This window comes from Microcebus murinus, chromosome 14 (genome assembly GCF_040939455.1).
Source record: "Microcebus murinus isolate Inina chromosome 14, M.murinus_Inina_mat1.0, whole genome shotgun sequence".
NCBI lineage: Eukaryota > Metazoa > Chordata > Mammalia > Primates > Cheirogaleidae > Microcebus > Microcebus murinus.
The window spans coordinates 79,113,085-79,133,717 of record NC_134117.1 but is presented as its reverse complement, the minus strand read 5'-3'; the positions used below and the strand labels follow the sequence as shown (position 1 = coordinate 79,133,717).

Sequence of the window (20,633 nt, the reverse complement as noted above, 5' to 3'; positions counted from 1 at the left end):
CTTTGTTGCTCAGGCTAGAGTGAGTGCCGTGGTGTCAGCCTAGCTCACAGCAACCTCAAACTCCTGGGCTCAAGAGATCCTGCTGCCTCAGCCTCTCGAGTAGCTGGGACTACAGGCATGCGCCACCATGCCCGGCTAATTTTTTCTATATATATTAGTTGGCCAATTAATTTCTTTCTATTTATAGTAGAGACGGGGTCTCGCTCTTGCTCAGGCTGGTTTCGAACTCCTGACCTTGAGCAATCCGCCCGCCTTGGCCTCCCAGAGTGCTGGGATTACAGGTGTGAGGCACCAGGCTAGCCTGGGCTGTTTTATAAAAAGAATAAGGATACACAATCCAATACTAAACAAAATAGAACATTAACCCTCATTATACCATCAGGGTTTCAGTGGACCCAATTTTAGTTTTTGAGTTTCTTTTCAAACCTATGTGTAAAGATTGATACTTTGTGACTTTCATAATTTCTTACAAAATGTAAAAAGTTTTAACTTGAATGAACAAAGGGAAAATTTAATTCTATTTTTTTTTTTTTTTTTTGAGACAGAGTCTCACTTTGTTGCCCAGGCTAGAGTGAGTGCCATGGCGTCAGCCTGGCTCACAGCAACCTCAATCTCCTGGGCTCAGCGATCCTACTGCCTCAGCCTCCCGAGTAGCTGGGACTACAGGCATGCGTCACCATGCCCGGCTAATTTTTTGTATATATATTTTTAGTTGGTCAATTAATTTATTTCTATTTTTGGTAGAGACGGGGTCTCGCTCAGGCTGGTTTCGAACTCCTGACCTTGAGCAATCCGCCCGCCTCGGCCTCCCAAAGTGCTAGGATTATAGGCGTGAGCCACCACGCCCGGCCTTAATTCTATTTTTTAATGAATAAAACTCATTCTATTTTGCAGTTGTCATATGGGTGTATTGAGCCCATTTATAATCTAGGAAACATAAGATTGAAGTTATTTATTTTTCCTAAGTTTGAAATGTTTTGCTATGTTATTACCTTAGAATTATTTCTACATTACTCATCAATTGTGTCCAACTGTGATAAAATAGTAAGAAAATGGAAGAATGATGGAATTGCTTAGAAGGGTAATGCAATAGTGAAGTAAATTATCACTATTATATCACCTTTTGGTTTTCTTTTTTTGTTTTTTGAGACAGAGTCTCACTCTGTTGCCCAGGCTAGAGTGAGTGCCATGGCATCAGCCTAGCTCACAGCAACCTCAGACTCTTGGGCTCAAGCAATCCTTTTGCCTCAGCCTCTCAACTAGCTGGCACTACAGGCATGTGCCACCGTGCCTGGCTGTTTTTTTCTATATATTTTTAGTTGTCCAATTAATTTCTTTCTATTTTAGTAGAGACAGGGTCTTGCTCTTGCTCATGCCCGGTCCACCTTTCAATTTTCTTACTGAGTTGCCTGAAGTATTGCATCAATTGTAATGAAGATATGAAAGAAGCCTGGAGATACCTTATTTGTAGTTTCCTTTTTTAGCTTTCATTGGGCAGAGTTGAGAATTCAGAATTTTATTTTCTCCCCTTAGTTTCAAAGGGTAGAAAATTCAAAGGAGGAAGACTTCACAATTATTAGATACATCAGAAGATGAATGAAAAGAGACAGGTAGAAGCACGTAGAATCTAATGATTATGTGCATTTATTTATTTATTTTAAGACAGAGTCTCGCTTTGTTGCCCTGGCTAGAGTGCCATGGTGTCAGCCTAGTTCACAGCAACCTCAAACTCCTGGGCTCAAGCAATCCTTCTGCCTCAGCCTCCCCGGTATCTGGGACTACAGACACACACCACCGTGCCCAGCTAAGTTTTTCTATTTTTAGTTGTTCGGCTAATATCTTTCTATTTTTAGTAGAGATGGTATCTCGCTCTTGCTCAGGTTGGTCTTGAACTCCTGAGCTCATAGAATCGGCCCACCTTGGCCTCCCAGAGTGATAGGATTATAGGCATGAGCCACCACACCTGGCCTGCTGTAATTTATTGTATAAGTGAAATACAGGCTATTAGTTTTAGATGATGTTGTCCTAGATGAATAAAGGTGTGTATCTGATCCTGTTCTAAAAACAGCATGAATGTAATATGTACTTTGTTTGGACACTAGTATTTCTTATGAATCCCAGTTAGAATCAAATGTAGGCCAGGCAATAGAATTTTCCTTTGAACATGTAGAAATTGACACTTTCTGAAATTTTATGTATTGTTTGTGTTTATTTCAAATTATCTGTCCATTTTTCAAAGTCACATTTTTGAAGTACCAAATTAAAGTGTTTTGTTGCCAAATTTCCTAGTCATTTTTTACTACTACAAGTTATTTGATTTTTCTAAACCTGTGGGAGTGAGGAAGTATACCCTCGGGATTTCTTTCATACCAAAAGACCAGTCTATTATAAGGCATGTGAATATGTGTCCTTTTCATGAGAAATATGTTAACATTTGTAAATGGTGGTAACTTATGCTTATTTCTAGATTTATGCATAATTGATGATCTGATGGAGAAGAGCCAGGAAAACCAACACCAGCATTTGTCAACAGCAAAACACTGACTTAGGAAAGAAATAGTGTATTAGGAAAAACATTTTATCTGGACACAAACCCTATTCTATTAAGAAAAATACCTGATAACTATTACTCATATGGAATGAGTTTATATTATATTTCAGAATTAATTATTAGCAATAGAAACTCCTTGGTAAGGAAGCTGATGAATTTAAGGCATGTGGGAAATTTCTCCTTTGTAGAAAGCACAAGAATCCTCATGTCAGAGAGAAACCATTTGAACATGATAGAAATGGGAAAGCCATCAGTCAGAATGAGGCCCTGACAGCATCAGAACATTCAAACTCTGAAGCAGTTTTTTGAGTATAATGAGCATGGGAAAGCTTTTGACAAGGAGGCAGTCTTCACTACCTAAAAGAGAGCGTGCTCATGGGAGAAGCCCTGTGAATATGATGGACATGTGAAAGCCTTTCTGATAGACCGGTGTTCATTGTTCATCAGCAAACTCACACAAGGGAGAATCGCTGTGAATGTAGACACTGTGTGTTGGTGAGACGCCAGCTCGAAACACCATAGCGTTGTCATGGAGAAGAAATGCTGTGCGTGTAATAAGAGTGAGGACAGTTTTGTCAAGAAGGCACTCCTCACTCATACTCAACAAATTTATAAAGGAGGGAAAACTTTTGATTATAATAGAGATTGGAAGTGTTCTGCAAGAAGCTAAATTCCCCTCAGCATCAAGAAACACATATAGGAGAAAAAGCCTATGAAACTAATCAGTATGCTAATACATTTTGCAATAAGCTAAAGCTTCCTATATATCAGAAAACAGATACAGGAGAAAAACCATATGAGTATAGTGAATGTGGGAAAACCTTCAGCCATAAATCCTCTCTCATTCTAGATAAGAGGATACACAGAGGAGAAAAGCCCTATGAATTTAATGAATGTTAGATATCCTTTGGATATAGGTTAGGCCTTGCAGTACTTCCCTGAAGTCAGGGAAGACCCACAGGAGAGAAACCCTATGAATGTAGTGAATGTGGGAAATTTTTCCATCAGAAGTCATCTCTTGCAACACATCAGAGAACACACACTAGGCAGGGAGCAACCCTATGAGTATAATGAGATGTTTCACCGGAATCCTGACTTCACCAACATCAGAGAGACAACACAGAAGAAGCTCCTATCAACATCCAGAAGGCTCAGAAACCTTTACCCTTTTGTCCGACTCATTGCACAGCAGAAATGACCCAGGGTGGGGATGGAGCACACAATAAATATGAGAAATCTTTTGCCCAGAAGTGACATTGCATTGAACAGCAAATAATTGCTATTTGGAAACCTCATTAATATCTTGTAGCTGTTGTAGTGTCAACAAAGGTTTATACCTTATATTAGCAAGTCTATACTGAATAGAACTTAAATCAGTTTGGGATTTGTGAATTTACATTTCTATATTTTTTTATTAAAACATTTTTTTTAGAGACAGCATCTTGTTCCACTGCCTCGGCTGGAGTGCAGTGGCACAATCATAGCTCATTGTAGCCTCAAACTCTTGGGTTCAGGCAGTCTTCCTGCCTCAAACTCCTTAGTAGCTGGGACTACAGGTGTGTACTACCATGCCCAGTTAATTTTTAAAAAAATTTTTATAGAGATGGGGTCTCATTATCTTTCCCAGGCTGGTCTCAAACTCTTGACCTCAAGCAGTCCTCCCACCTTGCCTCCCAAAGTGCTAGGATTTCAGATGTGAGCCACCACACCCTGCTGAATTTCTGTTTCAGATATATTTTTATTTAAAGTTTATTTAAAGTTATTTAAATTTATGCACATATGGAATAGGGATTTTTAAAAAACAATGAATTCAGTAGTCCCTGATATATATATATATGTGTGTGTGTGTGTGTGTGTATGTATTTTTTTGGGGGGGGGCAGAGTATTACTCTGTTGCCCAGGCTAGAGTGCCGTGGCGTCAGCCTAGCTCACGGCAACCTCAAACTCCTGGGCTCAGGCAATCCTCCTGCCTCAGCCTCCCGAGTACCTGGGACTACAGACACCTGCCACCCACCTGGCTAATTTTTCTACTTTTACCGTGTTTCCCTGAAAATAAGACCTACCCATAAAATAAGCCCTAGCAGGAATTCTAAGCATTTGCACAATATAAGCGCCACCCCAAAAATAAGACCTAGTGATGGGCGTGGCTACACAGCATATCTGCACAACCCATGCATTTCATCGAGGAGCGGTAAAGAAGATGAACAGTTCTCGTCTGCCCCATCATGACAGCTACTATCCCAGAGGTGACCAGAAAGGTGCGGGCAGCCCCACCAACAAGGTCACTCCCCCTGTCAGGTCCCAGCCATCCTGTGCGTGCTACAAGCTGAGGCTTTGAGGGGAAAATAACACATCTCCTGAAAATAAGCCCTAGGGTGTCTTCTTGAGGAAAAATAAATATAAGACCCTGTCTTATTTTCGGGGAAACACGGTAGTAGACACGAGTCTTGCTCAGGCTGGTCTTAAACTCCTTAGCTCAAGCAATCCTGCCTCAGTCTCCCAGAGTGCTAGGATTAAAGGCACGAGCCGCTATGCCCAGCCTCTTTTTCTTAATGAAACTTTTAATATTCATTTTTCACTTATATTTTTTCTTTATTCTATATGTTTTAGCCTTTTTATATTGTAGTGTTGAACTTTGTAGTGATTTATATAAGTTTGTAAATTAAGATAAATCTTTGTCTCTCAAATATGTAACAAGTGTATTTTCAAGTTTTCTATTTAATACTAAAAGTTTTTCACTTGAAATTAAGGTGTTTAATTTTCTGTACTATTATACAATCTGTTGGTCAATATCTTTAGGATTCCTGCTTTTAGTATTATCCATCCCAAAATGCTTGGTTTTAAGGGGATAAATGGCATCTGTATTTGCTTTAAGAACTTAGTTTATTTTTTCTCAACTTGAGCATTTCAAACATAGGGGAAAATATAAAAGAATAATTCAGTGAGCACCCAGATGTCTTCTTAGATTCAACAACTATTAAAATTTTTCTATATTTGCTTCATTTATGTATCCATGTGTAGTTTATTAATATTATTATTATTTGCTTAAACCATTTGGAATTAATATGGTGATCCTGGCACTTCATGCATATATATTTCAGCATGTATCTGCTAAGAATAATGTCATTCTCTGATTTAACCAGAAATTCCATTATCATATATAAGAAAATTAACAGTTATTCTATATCATATAATCTAATATCCAGTCCAAATTCAAATTTATCCAATTGTCCAATGAATGTCCTATGCCTGATAGTTTATGAACCAGGATTCTATCAAGATTGATTCACTGTTTTTGATTTTTATATCTCTTTATTTTAATGTTGCACTATTCCACTCACAATTTTCCCCCTTAAAATTGACTTTTTTTTTTTTTTAGACAGAGTCTCACTGTGTTGTCATGGCATCAGCCTAGCTCACAGCAAGTGTTAGCCTAGCTCACAGCAACCTCCAACTCCCGGGCTCAAGCGATCCTCCTGTCTTACTGTTGGGACTACAGGCATGCGCCACTGTGCCTGGATAATTTTTTTTCAACTTTTAGTTGTTTGGCTAATTTCTTTCTATTTTCAGTAGAGACGGGGTCTCGCTCTTGCTCAGGCTGCTTTCGAACTCTTGAGCTCAAGCAATCCTCCTGCCTTGGCCTCCCAGAGTGCTAGGATTACAGGCGTGAGCCACCGTGCGCAGCCAATCCAACTGTTTTTCTCCAGTCCATTCTCTCTTGAGCGCAAGAATGATCGTATTCTGTACGTTTTCCTCTCTCTTTAACCTCCAACACCTCCTTCCCGACCTCTTGTTCAGCTAATGACAATGCTTCTTATTTTACTGAGGAAAAAAGCAATGGCAAGAGAATGTTCTTACACTCCCATAACCATACATATTCACCTACCTGCATCTGTTCCCATTTACTCTGCCTTCTTTCCTATTACTATGGAAGAAATGTCTGAGATCGTATTCCTGGGAATCAGCTCCCAGGCCCTGTTGCCTACTCAAGGCATTGCTCTAGAAATCCTTCAAATTTGGGGAGTTTTGATCCATTATTTCTTTGAGTATTTTTCCAGCACTTCCTTCTTTCTCCTCTCCTTCTGGAACTCTGATGACATGAATGTTAAGTTTTTTGACTGGTCTGTCAGGTGCCAGTCACTCTATCTATGCATTTCCCCCCAGTCAATTTTCTCTTTGTTGTTCAGAGTGGGTAACTTCTTGTTTTTTTTTCAGGCAATAAAAATATTCATTTTATTTGAGATGTTGTGAAGATTAAATGATATAATCCCAGCACATTATGTGGCATATAGTAAATATTCAATAAATGTTAAGGATTATTCATTTTTACCACTGATAATAATCACTTTCAGAATAGTAGGTCATAAATGTGAGGTCAAGGTCATTTCAAAGATTTTACCTTATTTTATTATTTATTTATAGGTCTGAATGGACACACAGGGAATGTAGAACATTCTGGGTGGAAGGAGGAGTATGCTAGAGACAGTACCCAGAGGGAAGGACCCACCATGTTGGCAGGTGAGCCAGGAACTGTGCAGGGACAGAGGCCCCATGTCTGGCTGCTGTTGCCCTCTGGACAATGGTCAGTCGACAGGCAGGCCTCCTGCTCCACTCCAGGCTGCTCCAAGGGGCTGCATCTAATTAGGGTCTGGACCGAAATGGTCTCCAGCTGCTGTCTGAGGCTCCTCCTTCCTGTGTCCCCATCATGTGTCTGAGGGTTTCAAAGATTTTACTTTAATATATTTAGTAATATTTAATTCGTTTATGGAATAAAATCTCATGATTTTAGTTAATTCTAGGTAAAACTGAGTAGTAACATTTTTCTTGATTCCTTCAGCTTTCCATTTCTGATATTTGCACACCAGTGATACTATTTTTTCTCTCTTCCTAATTAGAATAACATATTTCCCTAATGTTCCTTCCTTTCATTAACAAGATATTTGTATTTATAGCTTACGTCAATGTTACCTCCCTGTGATAATGTTTGGTAGGTTTTTTTGTTTGTCTGTTTTGAAATGTTGTCTTTTTTTTATTTCGGCATATTATGGGGGTACAGATTTTAAAGTTTCAATAAATGCCCACTTCCCCCCCTCCCCCCAAAAGTCTGAGTCTCCATCATGACCATCCCCAAGATGGTGCACATCTCACTCATTATGTATGTATATACCCGCCCCCCTCCCCCCTCCCACCTGCCCAACACCCTATTACTGTAGTACCTACGTGTCCACTTAGGTGCTACTCAGTTAATACCAGTTTGCTGGAGAATATATCTGGTGCTTGTTTTTCCATTCTTGGGATACTTCGCTTAGTAGTATGGGTTCCAGCTCTAACCAGGAAAATATAAGATGTGCTATATCACCATTGTTTCTTAGAGCTGAATAGTACTCCATGGTATACATATACCACATTTTATTAATCCATTCTTGGATTGATGGGCACTTGGGCTGTTTCCACAGCCTTGCAATTATGAATTGTGCTGCTATAAACATTCGAGTGCAGGTGTCTTTTTTGTAGAGTGTCATTGGATCATTTGGGTAGATGCCCAGCAATAGGATTGCTGGATCAAATGGTAGATTCACTTGTATCGCTTTAAGGTATCTCCATATTGCTTTCCACAGAGGTTGAACTAGTTTGCAGTCCCACCAGCAGTGTAGGAGTGTTCCTCTCTCTCCGCAACCACACCAGCATTTATTGTTTGGAGATTTTTTGATAAAGGCCATTCTCACTGGGGTTAAGTGATATCTCATTGTGGTTTTGATTTGCATTTCCCTGATGATTAGGGATGTTGAGCATTTTTTCATATGTTTGTTGGCCATTCTTATGTCTTCTTTAGAAAAGTTTCTGTTCAAGTCCTTTGCCCACTTTTTAATGGGGTTATTTGATTTTTTCTTCCTGATTTTCGTGAGTTCTAAGTATATTCTAGTTATCAGTCCCTTATCGGATGCATAGGATGCAAAAATTTTCTCCCATTCTGTAGGTTGTCTGTTTACTTTCATGACTATTTCTTTGGCTGTGCAGAAGCTTTGTAGTTTGATCACGTCCCATTTATTTATTTTTGTTGCTGCTGTGATTGCCTTTTGGGACTTCTTCATAAACTCTTTGCCCAGGCCGATGTCTAGGAGAGTGTTTCCAACTTTTTCCTTTAGAGTTCTAATAGTTTCATACCTTAGGTTTAAGTCTGTTATCCAGCGTGAGTTGGTTTTTGTGAGAGGTGAAAGGTGTGGGTCCTGTTTTAGCCTTCTGCAGGTGGCTATCCAGTTTTCCCAGCACCATTTATTGAAAAGGGATTCTTTTCCCCAGCGTATGTTTTTGTCTGCTTTGTCAAAGATTAGATGGCTATATGAGGATGGTTTTATATCAGGATTCTCACATCTGTTCCACTGGTCAATATTCCTATTTTTGTGCCAATACCATATTGATTTAATTACTACAGCTTTGTAGTATAGTTTGATATCTGGCATATTAATGCCTCCCATTTTGTTTTTGTTGCCTAGAATTGCTCTTGATATTCGGCGTCTTCTTTGGTTCCATATGAAGCGTAAAATTATTTTTTCTATATCTGTGAAGTATGCTGATGGGATTTTAATAGGTATTGCATTGAATCTGTAGATCAGTTTGGGTAGTATAGACATTTTGATGATATTGAGTCTGCCGATCCACGAGCATGGTATGGATTTCCATCTGTTTACATCCTCTGCTGTTTCCTTCCTCAGTGTTTCATAGTTCTCCCTGTAGAGGTCTTTTACGTCCTTGGTTAAGTAAATTCCTAGGTACTTTAATTTCTTTGTTGCTATTGTGAAGGGAATTGAGTCTTTGATTTGTTTCTCAATTAGATTTTGTTGGCGTATATGAATGCCTCTGATTTCTGTATATTGATTTTGTATCCTGAGACTTTACTAAATTCATTGATCAGTTCCAGGAGTTTCTTGGTTGAATCTTTGGGGTTTTCTAGATACAATGTCATATCATCAGCAAACAGTGAAAGTTTGATCTCTTCAGCCCCTATTTGGATACCTTTGATTCCATTTTCCTGTCTGATTGCTGTAGCCAAGACTTCCAGTACTATGTTGAACAGAAGTGGAGATAGTGGGCAGCCTTGTCTGGTTCCAGTTCTAAGTGGGAATGATTTCAATTTTTCCCCATTCAGTATGATGTTGGCTATGGGTCTGTCATATATGGCTTGTATCATTTTTAGGTATGTCCCTTCTATGCCTATTTTCTTAAGTATTTGTATCATGAAAGGGTGTTGAATTTTGTCAAAAGCTTTTTCTGCATCTATTGAAAGAATCATGTGGTCTTTGTTTTTGCTTCTGTTTATGTGGTGAATTGCATTTATAGATTTACGTATGTTGAACCATCCCTGCATCCCTGGGATGAAGCCCACTTGGTCGTGGTGGATTATTTTTTTGATAAGTGTCTGGATTCGGTTAGCTAAGATTTTGTTGAAAATTTTTGCATCTATATTCATTAGGGATATTGGTCTGTAGTTTTCTTTTTTTGTTGCATCCTTTCCTGGTTTTGGTATCAGAGTAATATTCGCTTCATAAAAAGTGTCGGGAGGTTTCCGTTCTTCTCGATGTTGTGGAATAGTTTCTGTAAGATAGGTACTAGTTCTTCTTTGTAAGTGTGGTAAAATTCAGGTGTGAAGCCATCTGGACCCGGACTTTTCTTTTTAGGGAGATTTTTAATTGCTGTTTCTATTTCAGCTGTTGAGATTGGTCTATTCAGGGAATCTATTTCTTCCTGGTTGAGCCTAGGGAGGCTGTGTGTTTCTAGAAATTTGTCCATTTCCTCCACATTTTCCAGTTTGTGTGCATAAAGATTTTTGTAGTATTCATAAATTGTATCTTGTATCTCTTTGGGATCAGTTGTGATATCTCCTTTTTTGTTCCTGATAGAGCTTATTAGAGATTTCTCTTTTCTGCTTTTCGTTAGCTTAGCCAATGGTGTGTCAATTTTGTTTATTTTTTCAAAGAACCAACTTTTTGTTTTATTAATCTCCTGAATAGCTTTCCTGTTTTCAATTTCGTTTAGTTCTGATTTGATCTTGTTGATTTCACTTCTTCTGCTGGGTTTGGGGTTGGTCTGTTCTTCTTTTTCCAGCTCTTTGAGTCGTTTCATTAGATTGTCTATTTGTGATCTTCTTGTCTTTTGGTTATAGGCATTTATGGAGATAAACTTTCCTCTCAGAACTGCTTTAGCTGTGTCCCAGAGGAGTTGATAACTTGTCTCTCCATTGTCGTTTTCTTCATAGAATTTTTTTATTTCCGTCTTGATTTCTTCAGTTATGAAGTAATCTTTTAGTAAGAGGTTGTTTAATTTACACGTTTTTGTGTAGAAATGTGAGTTTCTGTTAGGGTTGATTTCTAGTTTTATTCCACTGTGATCTGAGAAGGTACATGGTATGCTTTCTATTTTTTTAAATTTCTTGAGATTTTCTTTGTGTCCTAGGATATGGTCAATCTTAGAGAATGTCCCGTGAGCTGATGAGAAGAACGTATATTCAATAGATTTTGGGTAGAATGTCCTGTAGATGTCAGTCAGACCCAATTGTTCCAGGGTTTTGCTTAAGTTCATTATTTCTTTCTTTTTTTTTTATTTACTTAGAAGCATTCAGAATGTCAACAAAACAGCTGCAACTTTTTTTTTGCAATTACAGAGTGGTATTCAGTTAACAGAACAACAATTATTTCGTATAAGCTGCATCAGAGACAACTGAAGAGTAAAAAAAGTACCATCCCCATATATAACTAATTTGTGCTGTGCACCAACAAGAACCTGCTTTAAATTTCCATGCCAATTTACAACCCCCATACTGTACCAGGCAAGGTTAGTGGCTATTGAAAATACCACCAGGACAGGCCTAGCTAAAGACACATTCGGTAGTGTGTTAACTATACAAAAAAAGACACTGTACAGTTTAAAAACAAATCTTACACAGCCTTACATTTCAATTTTTTTCTTTAAAAGGAGTGAGTTGTGTACAGGGGGGTTAAATGCTTTATAGACAAGAAAAAAAAAACTGCGCTAGAACCAACTTATTCATCATCATCATCTTCTTCTTCATCTTCCTCCTCCTCTTCATCCTCTTCATCTTCCTCCTCTTACTTCTTTTTCTTGCTTTTTTCAGCCTTGACGACTCCCTTTTTTGCTGCGTCAGGCTTACCTTTAGCTCAGTATGCAGCAATATCCTTTTCATACTTTCCCTTCAGCTTTGCAGCCTTCTTTCCATAAGGCTGCTCGTCATCTGCAGCAGCGTCATTCCACATCTCTCCCAGCTTCTTTGCAACATCATCAGTGGAAAGGCCAGGATGTTCTCTTTTGATTTTAGGGCGATACTCAGAACAGAACAAGAAAAAGGCTGAAGGAGGCCTCTTGGGTGCATTGGGATCCTTGAACTTCTTTTTTGTTTCCCCTTTAGGAGGGATATAGGTCTTCATTTCTCTTTCATAACGGGCCTCGTCTGCCTTTGCCATATCTTCAAACTTTCCTTTCTCTTTAGCAGACATGGTCTTCCACCTCTCTGAGCACTTCTTAGAAAACCCTGAGAAGTTGACTGAAGCATCTGGGTGCTTCTTCTTGTGCTCCTCCCGGCAAGTTTGCACAAAGAATGCGTATGATGACATTTTGCCTCTCGGCTTCTTAGGATCTCCTTTGCCCATGTTTAGTTATTTTTCCTCAGCAAGGCACAGAGTCGCCCAGTGCCCGTCCGGCTCTCACTTGCCCCGGCGCTGTCTCTATGGAGCTCAATGTACTGCAATGGCTGTGAGAGCGGGAGCCAGACGCAGCCTCCTCACTCTCTCCGCTCTGTAACCCATTATTTCTTTATTAATTTTCTGTTTGGAGGATCTGTCTTGTGCCATCAGTGAGGTGTTGAAATCTCCGGTGATTATGGAGTTGCTATTAATCCATTTGCTTAGATCCAGTAAGGTTTGCTTTATGAAACTGGGTGCCCCTAAGTTGGGTGCATATATATTTAAAATTGTTATCTCTTCTTGCTGAACTGTGCCCGTTACCATTATATAATGACCCTCTTTGTCTTTCCCTACTTTTGTTGCTTTAAAAACTAAATCATCAGCCAGGCGCGGTGGCTCACGCCTGTAATCCTAGCTCTCTGGGAGGCTGAGGCGGGCGGATTGTTCGAGGTCAGGAGTTCGAAACCAGCCTGAGCAAGAGCAAGACCCCGTCTCTACTATAAATAGAAAGAAATTAATTGGCCAACTAATATATATATAAAATTAGCCGGGCATAGTGGCACATGCCTGTAGTCCCAGCTACTCGGGAGGCTGAGGCAGAAGGATTGCTTGAGTCCAGGAGTTTGAGGTTGCTGTGAGCTACGCTGACGCCATGGCACTCACTCTAGCCTGGTCAACAAGCGAGACTCTGTCTCAAAAAAAAAAAAAAAAAAAAACTAAATCTTCTGAAATTAGTACTGCCATGTCAGCCTTCTTTTGGGTTCCACTTGACTGGAATACTGATCTCCACCCTTTTACTTTTAGTCTATATGCATCCTTGCAGGTTAGATGTGTTTCCTGAAGACAGCATATACTTGGCCTGCATTTTCTTATCCATTCAGCCAGCCTATGTCTCTTGAGTGGAGAGTTTAAGCCATTCACATTTATTGAGAGAACTGATAGGTAAGGTAGATTACTGTTCATTCTGTTTTGTTGGATGTTGTTGCTTTGATTTCTCTCTTGAGCCATTGTAATATCTGGCCTTTAATCTTTGGGTTTTGGTTGTTTTTATGTTCGTGAGTTTCTATTATGATGTTTTGTGCCTAAGACTGTTTTGAGTACTTCTTGTAGGGCTGGTCTTATCTTGGAGAATTCTCTGAGACTTTGCCTACCTGAGCATGTCTTTACTTCTCCTTCATATACGAAGTTTAGTTTTGCAGGGAATAAGATTGTAGGCTGGGCACGGTTCTGTCTCAGAAGAGTGAGAATTCGGCCCCAGTCTCTCCTTGCTTGTAAAGTCTCAGTAGAGAAGTCTGGTGTTATTCGAATTGGCTTTCCCTTGTATGTTACTTGCTTCTTTCATCTTACAGCACTTAGAAGGGCCTCTTTAGTTGATATTGTGGTCAGTCTGATGACTGCATGTTGTAACGTCTTCCTGCTTGCATTGAATCTCCCAGGAGTCCTCTGAGCTTCTTGAACTTGTATATCGAGATTTTGAGCAAGGCCTGGGAAATTTTCCTCTATTATATCTTCAAATAGCTTGTCCAACCCTTGAGTGTTGTCTTCTTCCCCTTCTTGTAACCCTATGACCCTCACAGTAGGTTTCTTCACATAATCCCACATCTCTTGTAGGCTTTGCTCTTTTCTCTTGTTTCTCTGCTCTATCTCTGTGACTGATTTCTTTAATTGGAGGGTGTTATCTTCAATCTCTGAGATTGTTTCTTCTGTTTGATCTACCCTGTTCTTGAGACTTTCCACTGTATTTTGTATTTCATTGAATTGATTCTTCATTTCCAGGTGTTCGGTTAACCTTTTCTTCATTGTGTCGATTTCCTTAGTGAACTTTTGTTCCAGGTCCTGGAGGTTTTTTGTGGTTTCTTTGTGTTGGTTATTGAGTTGTTCTTACAGGTCGTTGAATTTTCTTATGATCCACATTCGAAATTCCTCTTCTGTCATTTTGGTTGCCTGATTTTGGTTGGTGTCCATTTCCAATGGGCTGGTACTCCTCTGGGGGTGTGTTTTCCATTTGGTCCTTCATATTTCCAGAGTTCCTTCTCTGATTTCTTCCCATGTCGATCAGTTGTTGTTTCTCTCATTTAGGTTTTTGTTTGGATATTCACATGCCTTGCTTAGTTTCTCAGCTGGTAGGTGATGTCTGTGGGTGAGATTCGACCACTCTCCGTATAATGAGTCAGTAGGTGCCATGATTAGGGTGTGCAGGATGCTCTCCCTGTCAGTAGGTGGCGCTTTCTTGGAGGAGCAGGCTACACTGTTGTTTTTGTGTCCTGTTATCAGCTCTTGTACTGTAGAGGGGCACTCTAGTGCCTCAGGTGGTTGGTGGGGTCATGGGACTTCCAGGTGAGTACTTTTCTCCCCTTCAGTGAGTGCTGGTCTGGGAATGAGTCTGGGCAGAGCTGAGTTAGGTCAGCCTGCCCTCAGGCACCACCAATGTCATTAGCAGGGGTCAGAGTTCTGTTCTCTGCTTTCAGGAAAGGCTGTCAGGGAGGGGCTGGAATGGCCCCACTCAGTCAGAAAGTCTACGTGTGGGGTGATGCCGTCTGAGACCCACAGTCTGGAGCGGGCCTCACTTCTTTCCACCCTTTCCAACTCTGCAGCTACTCCTGGGCCACTGCAAGCAGGCCAGACCTCCCACCACCAGGCCTCCCCTGACTGTGATGCCGGCAGGGAGGTTCCCTGTGCAGGAAAGCCACCTGGGCTGGGCTCACAGCCTTCCTTTGGGAGAAGGGTTGCCCTCTAGGACGCTGATCTGCCCCTGAAGGCACACACACCTCAGTAGGCTGTTCACGTATATCCCTTCTGTTCCTCGGGCAATGCGAGACCTTGGTGCACAGGATCTGGTCTGCAGGTCTGACCTCTGGGCCCCAGAGTTCAAACTATATCCCCACCAGGGAGAGCAGTCCCAGTCCCAATTCACCCACGGGGAGCCCAAGCTGGGTCTATGTCTCTCAGCCTCATGGTCTGCCCTGTTCTCCTGGGAACACCATGCCAGCAGCACCTGGGAGGGCTGGCGGGTAGGGAGCTCACAGTCTAAGTTCCCCTTCGTCAGCTGTAGGGCCCCAAAAGGGAAGGTCCCATTCCCTGGAGGTGCCTCCGGCTTGTGGCTATATTGTCTCTCTGCGTAATCCGGGATAGGGCTGGCAGAAGGGAGAATAAATCAATATGGCGCCTGCCGCGTGGCTTGGGTCTGTGCACACGGAGTTTCCCTGCGGGATTTGACAGCATGGTGCCACATCTGCTACTGGCTTACCGCTCACTGGCGGCGGCCATCTCTGGGCTCGTGTCCGCAGGTCTCTCCACCCACTGTGGAGCCCACCAGCAGTCCGAGATGCAAGGGAGGGGAGAGTTAACCACTCTACCTACCCTTGCCACTGGTCTCCAGGCTGCTCCTGACGTCTCTGCTTCCAGTTCTCCTCCGCAACCTCCTCCCGTGGAGTCTCCTGTGCTCTCAGGTACACCTCCTTCCGACCCTCATCCACTGTATGCACGTCTTCTTGCTTCTTTCTTCTAATTTGTGCTAGAGTCTGTCTTTTCTGCAGAGACACTCTGTCTGGCGGTGTTTTTTGTCCGCCATCTTCAGTTTTTTAGTTTCTTGATTTGTGAGCTGCTTTTGGATGTGAGCATTTAATGCTATTAGTTTTCCCCTCAGGAATACTTTCCCTGTATCCCACAGATTTTGATGACTTGTGTCCCCATTGTCATTTAGTTCAAGGAATCTTTTCATTTCCACCTGGATCTCCTCCTTGACCCAGTAATCATTCAGCAGTAGATTGCTTTATTTCCATTACTTTACAAAGTGTTGTTTCTCCTGGAATTGATCTCTAATTTTATACCACTAGGGTCCGAGAAGATACATGATACAATTTCTATTTTTTAAAATTTGTTGAGGTCTGATTTGTGGCCTTTTAGAGAAGTTCCATAAGCTGATGAGAAGAATGTATGTTTGGATGTTTGGCTTTATTTGGGTGGAATGTTCTGTATATGTCTGTGAGACCTACTTTTTCTAGAGCTCTTTTTAAGTCCATTGTTTCTTTGCTTATTTTCTGTTTGGAATATCTGTCCATCAGTGGGGTGTCGAAATTGTTAGCTACCATTGCAGTACTGTTTATCATGCTATTTAGATCAAACAGGGTTTGCATTATGTATCTGGGTGTCCCTGGGTTGGCTGCATAAGTATTAAGAATTTTTAAGTCTTCTTGTTGGATTTTTCCTTTCACCATTATATAGTGACCATCTTTTTTTTTTTTTTTTTTTTTTTTTTTTGAGACAGAGTCTCACTTTGTTGCCCGGGCTAGAGTGAGTGCCGTGGCGTCAGCCTAGCTCACAGCAACCTCAAACTCCTGGGCTCAAGCAATCCTTCTGCCTCAGCCTCCCAAGTAGCTGGGACTACAGGCATGCGCCACCATGCCCGGCTAATTTTTTCTATATATATTAGTTGGCCAATTAATTTCTTTCTATTTTATAGTAGAGACGGGGTCTCGCACTTGCTCAGGCTGGTTTCGAACTCCTGACCTCGAACAATCCGCCCGCCTCAGCCTCCCAGAGAGCTAGGATTACAGGCGTGAGCCACCACGCCCGGCTAGTGACCATCTTTGTCTTTACTTTTGCTATTTTAAAGTTTATGGTGTCTCAAATCAAGATTGTTACCCTGCTCTCTTTTGGCTTCCATTTGCCTGGAACTTTGTTTTCCAAGCCTTGAGTCTGAAAGCGTCTTTGTGGGTTAAATGCATTTCCTGGAGACAGCAGATACTTGGTTTATAATTTTTTATCCACTCAGCCAGTCTATGTGTCTTCAGAGGACAGTTTGAGACATTCTTATTTGTTTGTTCATTTGTTTGCTTATTTATTTATAGACAGAGTCTCACTCTGTTGCCTGGGCTAGAGTGCTGTGGCACCAGCCTAGCTCACAGCAACCTCAGACTTCCAGGCTCAAGCAATCCTTCTGTCTCAGCCTCCCAAGCAGCTGGGACTCCTGGCATGCGCCACCATGCTCAGCTAATTTCTTTCTATTTATAGTAGAGATGGGGTCTTGCTATTACTCAGGCTGGTCTCAAACTCCTGAGCTCAAACTATTCTTCCCCCTTGGCCTCCCAGAGTGGTAGGATTACAGGTGTGAGCCACTGCATCTGGACAAACCATTCACTTTTATTGAGAAGATTGATATTTGGGGTAGATTTCTGTTCATATTTTTGGGTAAATTCTTATTGTTTTGTTTTACCTTTCAAGCCATTGTGGAATCTGGGTTCTAGTTTTTAACTCCTGAGTAATTTTATTTTGGTCAGTGTCTATTGCACTGTTCAGTGTACAATGCAGGTCTGAGTACTTCCTGCAGGGCAGGTTTGGTCTTTGCAAATTCCATCAGTGATTGCTTGGACAGACTTTAGTTCTCCCTCATAGATGAAGGTTAGTTTTGCCAGATAAAGGATTCTAGGTTGGCCATTATTATGTTTTAGAAGATTGAGGATGGGTCCCCAGTCCCTTCTAGCTTGGAGGGTTTCAGTTGAGAAGTCTGCAGTTAGTCTGATAGGTTTTCCTTTATAGGTTATTTGCTGTTTTCACCTTACTGCTTCAAGGATTGCCTCTTTCATGTTTACTTTGGCTACTCTAATAATTATGTGACGTGGTGATTGCTTTTTCACATTGAGTCTCCCAAGACTTCTGTGTACTTCTTATATCTGGATATCTAGGTTTCTGGCTAGGCCAGGCATATTTTCCTTTAGTATTCCAAGAAATAGATTTTTCCAGCCCTTGTATATTTTCTTCTTCTCTCTCTAGGCTGCCTATAATTCTTTTATTTTGTTTCCTTACACAACTCCACATTTCTTTTATGTTTTGTTCTTGTCTCTTGCTTCTGTGTTCTTTGTTCCATCTGATTTGTTTAGCACACAGACACTATCTTCAAGCTCGGAGATTCTTTCCTGTGTGATCCATTCTATTTTTAAGGCTTTCCACTGTGTTTTGAAGTTCCTTGAATGCCTCTTTCATTTCCAGGATTTCTGTTTGTTCTTTCATAATATTTCAATTTCTTTAGAGAATTTTTTATTTATTTCCTGTATTATTCTTGTGGCCTGTATTGTTTCCATTTTCTCTTCAATTACACTGAGTTTCCTTATAATCCATATTCAGAATTCTTCCTTTGTCATTTTAATCATTTCACTTAAATTAGTGTCCATTTTTGAGGGTCTAATGATTTCTTTTGGGAGTGACTTTTCTCTCTAATCTTTCATATTTCCTGCATTCTTTCGCTGGTTCTTTCTCATCAGGGTAGTTGAGAACTGAGAGTGCTAGGCCTGGTTTGTGCCTCTACTTCAAGCCCCCAAGGATGTTCCTTGACAGTGGTGGGAAGAGGTGTGCTGGTCTTGTATTGCCTTTGAGGTATTTTATCAATTTGAGTGACCTATGAACTATTGTTTTCATCTCTTGCCAGTAGAGATTAGTGAGTTTGATCCCCCAGCTTAAGCTCCCATGTGGTGAATTGTACCTGTGTATAACTCCAATAGCTTGAGATGGAGGGCACTGTGTTAAGCTATGGGGCTACCATCTCTGTCATTGGTTGCAGATTGCCTGGAGGAGCCAGTTACAAGGTAATCTGATGCCTGTGTTGGTCTCTGGTCCCCTGGATGGGGAATACTAATGCCCTGATCTTTAGGAAGGGTCTTGCCACTCCCGAGGGTTACTTGGACCCTATTACTCCTTAAAGTGTGGGTAAGAACAAGACAGATCGCAGCTCTTACCTACAAGCCTGGATGTGTGTGCTTCTATGGTTGCTTGATCTGCCATGAAGGTGAGCCTCTAATACGTTAATATGCCAATTTAGCGTTCTTTCATTCCATCGAAGTTGTTGAATTTATTGCCATAAAATTGTTAATAAAATTGCTTGTTATACTTTTACCACCTATAGAATCTGTAGTATGCTTCCTCTTTCATTCCTGATACTGGCAATTCTTTCGATCTTTTCAAAAAGCAAGGTTTTCGTTCCACTGAATTTTCTCTATTGTCCATTTGCTATTTCATGGTTTTTAGTTCTTATATTTATCATCTCCTATTCCACTTGCTTTGGGCTAAATCTGCTCTTTTTCTAGTTTCTTAAGGTTGGAGCTTAGACTATTGATTTCTTTCTTTTTATCTAATTTAAGTATTTTATGTTATTATTTTCCTTCTAAGCACTTCTTTAGCTGCATTCTCACAAATTCTGCTAATATTCATTCAGTTCAAAATTTTCTTACTTTCTTTTTAACCTATTGCTCATTTACAAGTGTGTTGTTTAGTTTCCAAATATTTGAGGATTCTTCAGATATCTTTTTTACTGATGTCTAACTTAATTCTGTCCTGGGGCAATAACATACTTTGCATAGTTTTCACTCTTTTACATTTTTTTTTTTTTTTTTTTTTGAGACAGAGTCTCACTTTGATGCCCAGGCTAGAGTGAGTGCCATGGCGTCAGCCTAGCTCACAGCAACCTCAAACTCCTGGGCTCGAGTGATCCTTCTGCCTCAGCCTCCCGAGTAGCTGGGACTACAGGCATGCGCCACCATGCCCGGCTAATTTTTTATATATATATATCAGTTGGCCAATTAATTTCTTTCTATTTATAGTAGAGACGGGGTCTCGCTCTTGCTCAGGCTGGTTTTGAACTCCTGACCTTGAGCAATCCGCCCGCCTCGGCCTCCCAAGAGCTAGGATTACAGGCGTGAGCCACAGCGCCCGGCCTTCTTTTAAATTTTTAAAGACTTAATTTTATAATCCATAATAGGTACACATGAAGAGAATGTATATTATGCTCTTGAGTGAAGTGTCCTACAAATGCAAATTAGTCGTTTGTTGAGAGTACATGTCCAGTCTATATAGCCGTACTTTTTGTCTACTTGTGCTATCAATTACTTGATTATTGAAATATCTAATTATAATTTAAAATTTACCTCTATGTATTTCAATTGTATCAGTTTTTATATCATGGGTTTAGAAGCTATATTATTAATATATGTGTATATACACAGCTAGAAAGATAGCTGCTTTACTATTGGATTCCCAAGTGCCAGAATATAGAGGTCCTTTCCTTGGGACCATTCAACTTCTGCAGAGAAGAAATTTCCCATCTCTAGCTGGAGGAAAAATCCCTGGTTGGCCATGCACAGGGGTTGGGGGAAAATGTGTATTTATGGGACAAGGAAGAATGTTCCATATAAAACGGCCATTAGTTTCACTGCTTTCTCTTTGAGTCTCACTCCCATCCTCCAGGATATTAACCATGTCTGAGCCTGGAGCCAAACTGGTTCTGTCTTTTCCTCATCCCCACGTGTAAGCAGCATATCTGTGCCTGCTTATGCTCTAATAACTCTCCTTCCATTTTCTTTCCGTCTTTCAAATTTGTGTTGAGATCGCACTTGCTG

At 40.7% G+C, this 20,633-nt stretch overlaps 1 long non-coding RNA gene and 1 pseudogene across 2 annotated transcripts in view; one reads left to right on the top strand and one right to left on the bottom strand.

Moving 5' to 3' along the window:
• Positions 1 to 20,633, top strand: part of LOC142875599 (uncharacterized) — a 48,014-nt gene that overhangs the window by 26,275 nt on the left and 1,106 nt on the right. For both annotated transcript variants that reach the window (XR_012922924.1, XR_012922925.1), the window contains one exon: positions 6,974 to 7,069. This is a non-coding gene — a long non-coding RNA (uncharacterized LOC142875599). The remainder of the gene's footprint in view (positions 1 to 6,973; positions 7,070 to 20,633) is intronic.
• Positions 11,471 to 12,404, bottom strand: LOC142875598 (high mobility group protein B1 pseudogene; annotated as a pseudogene).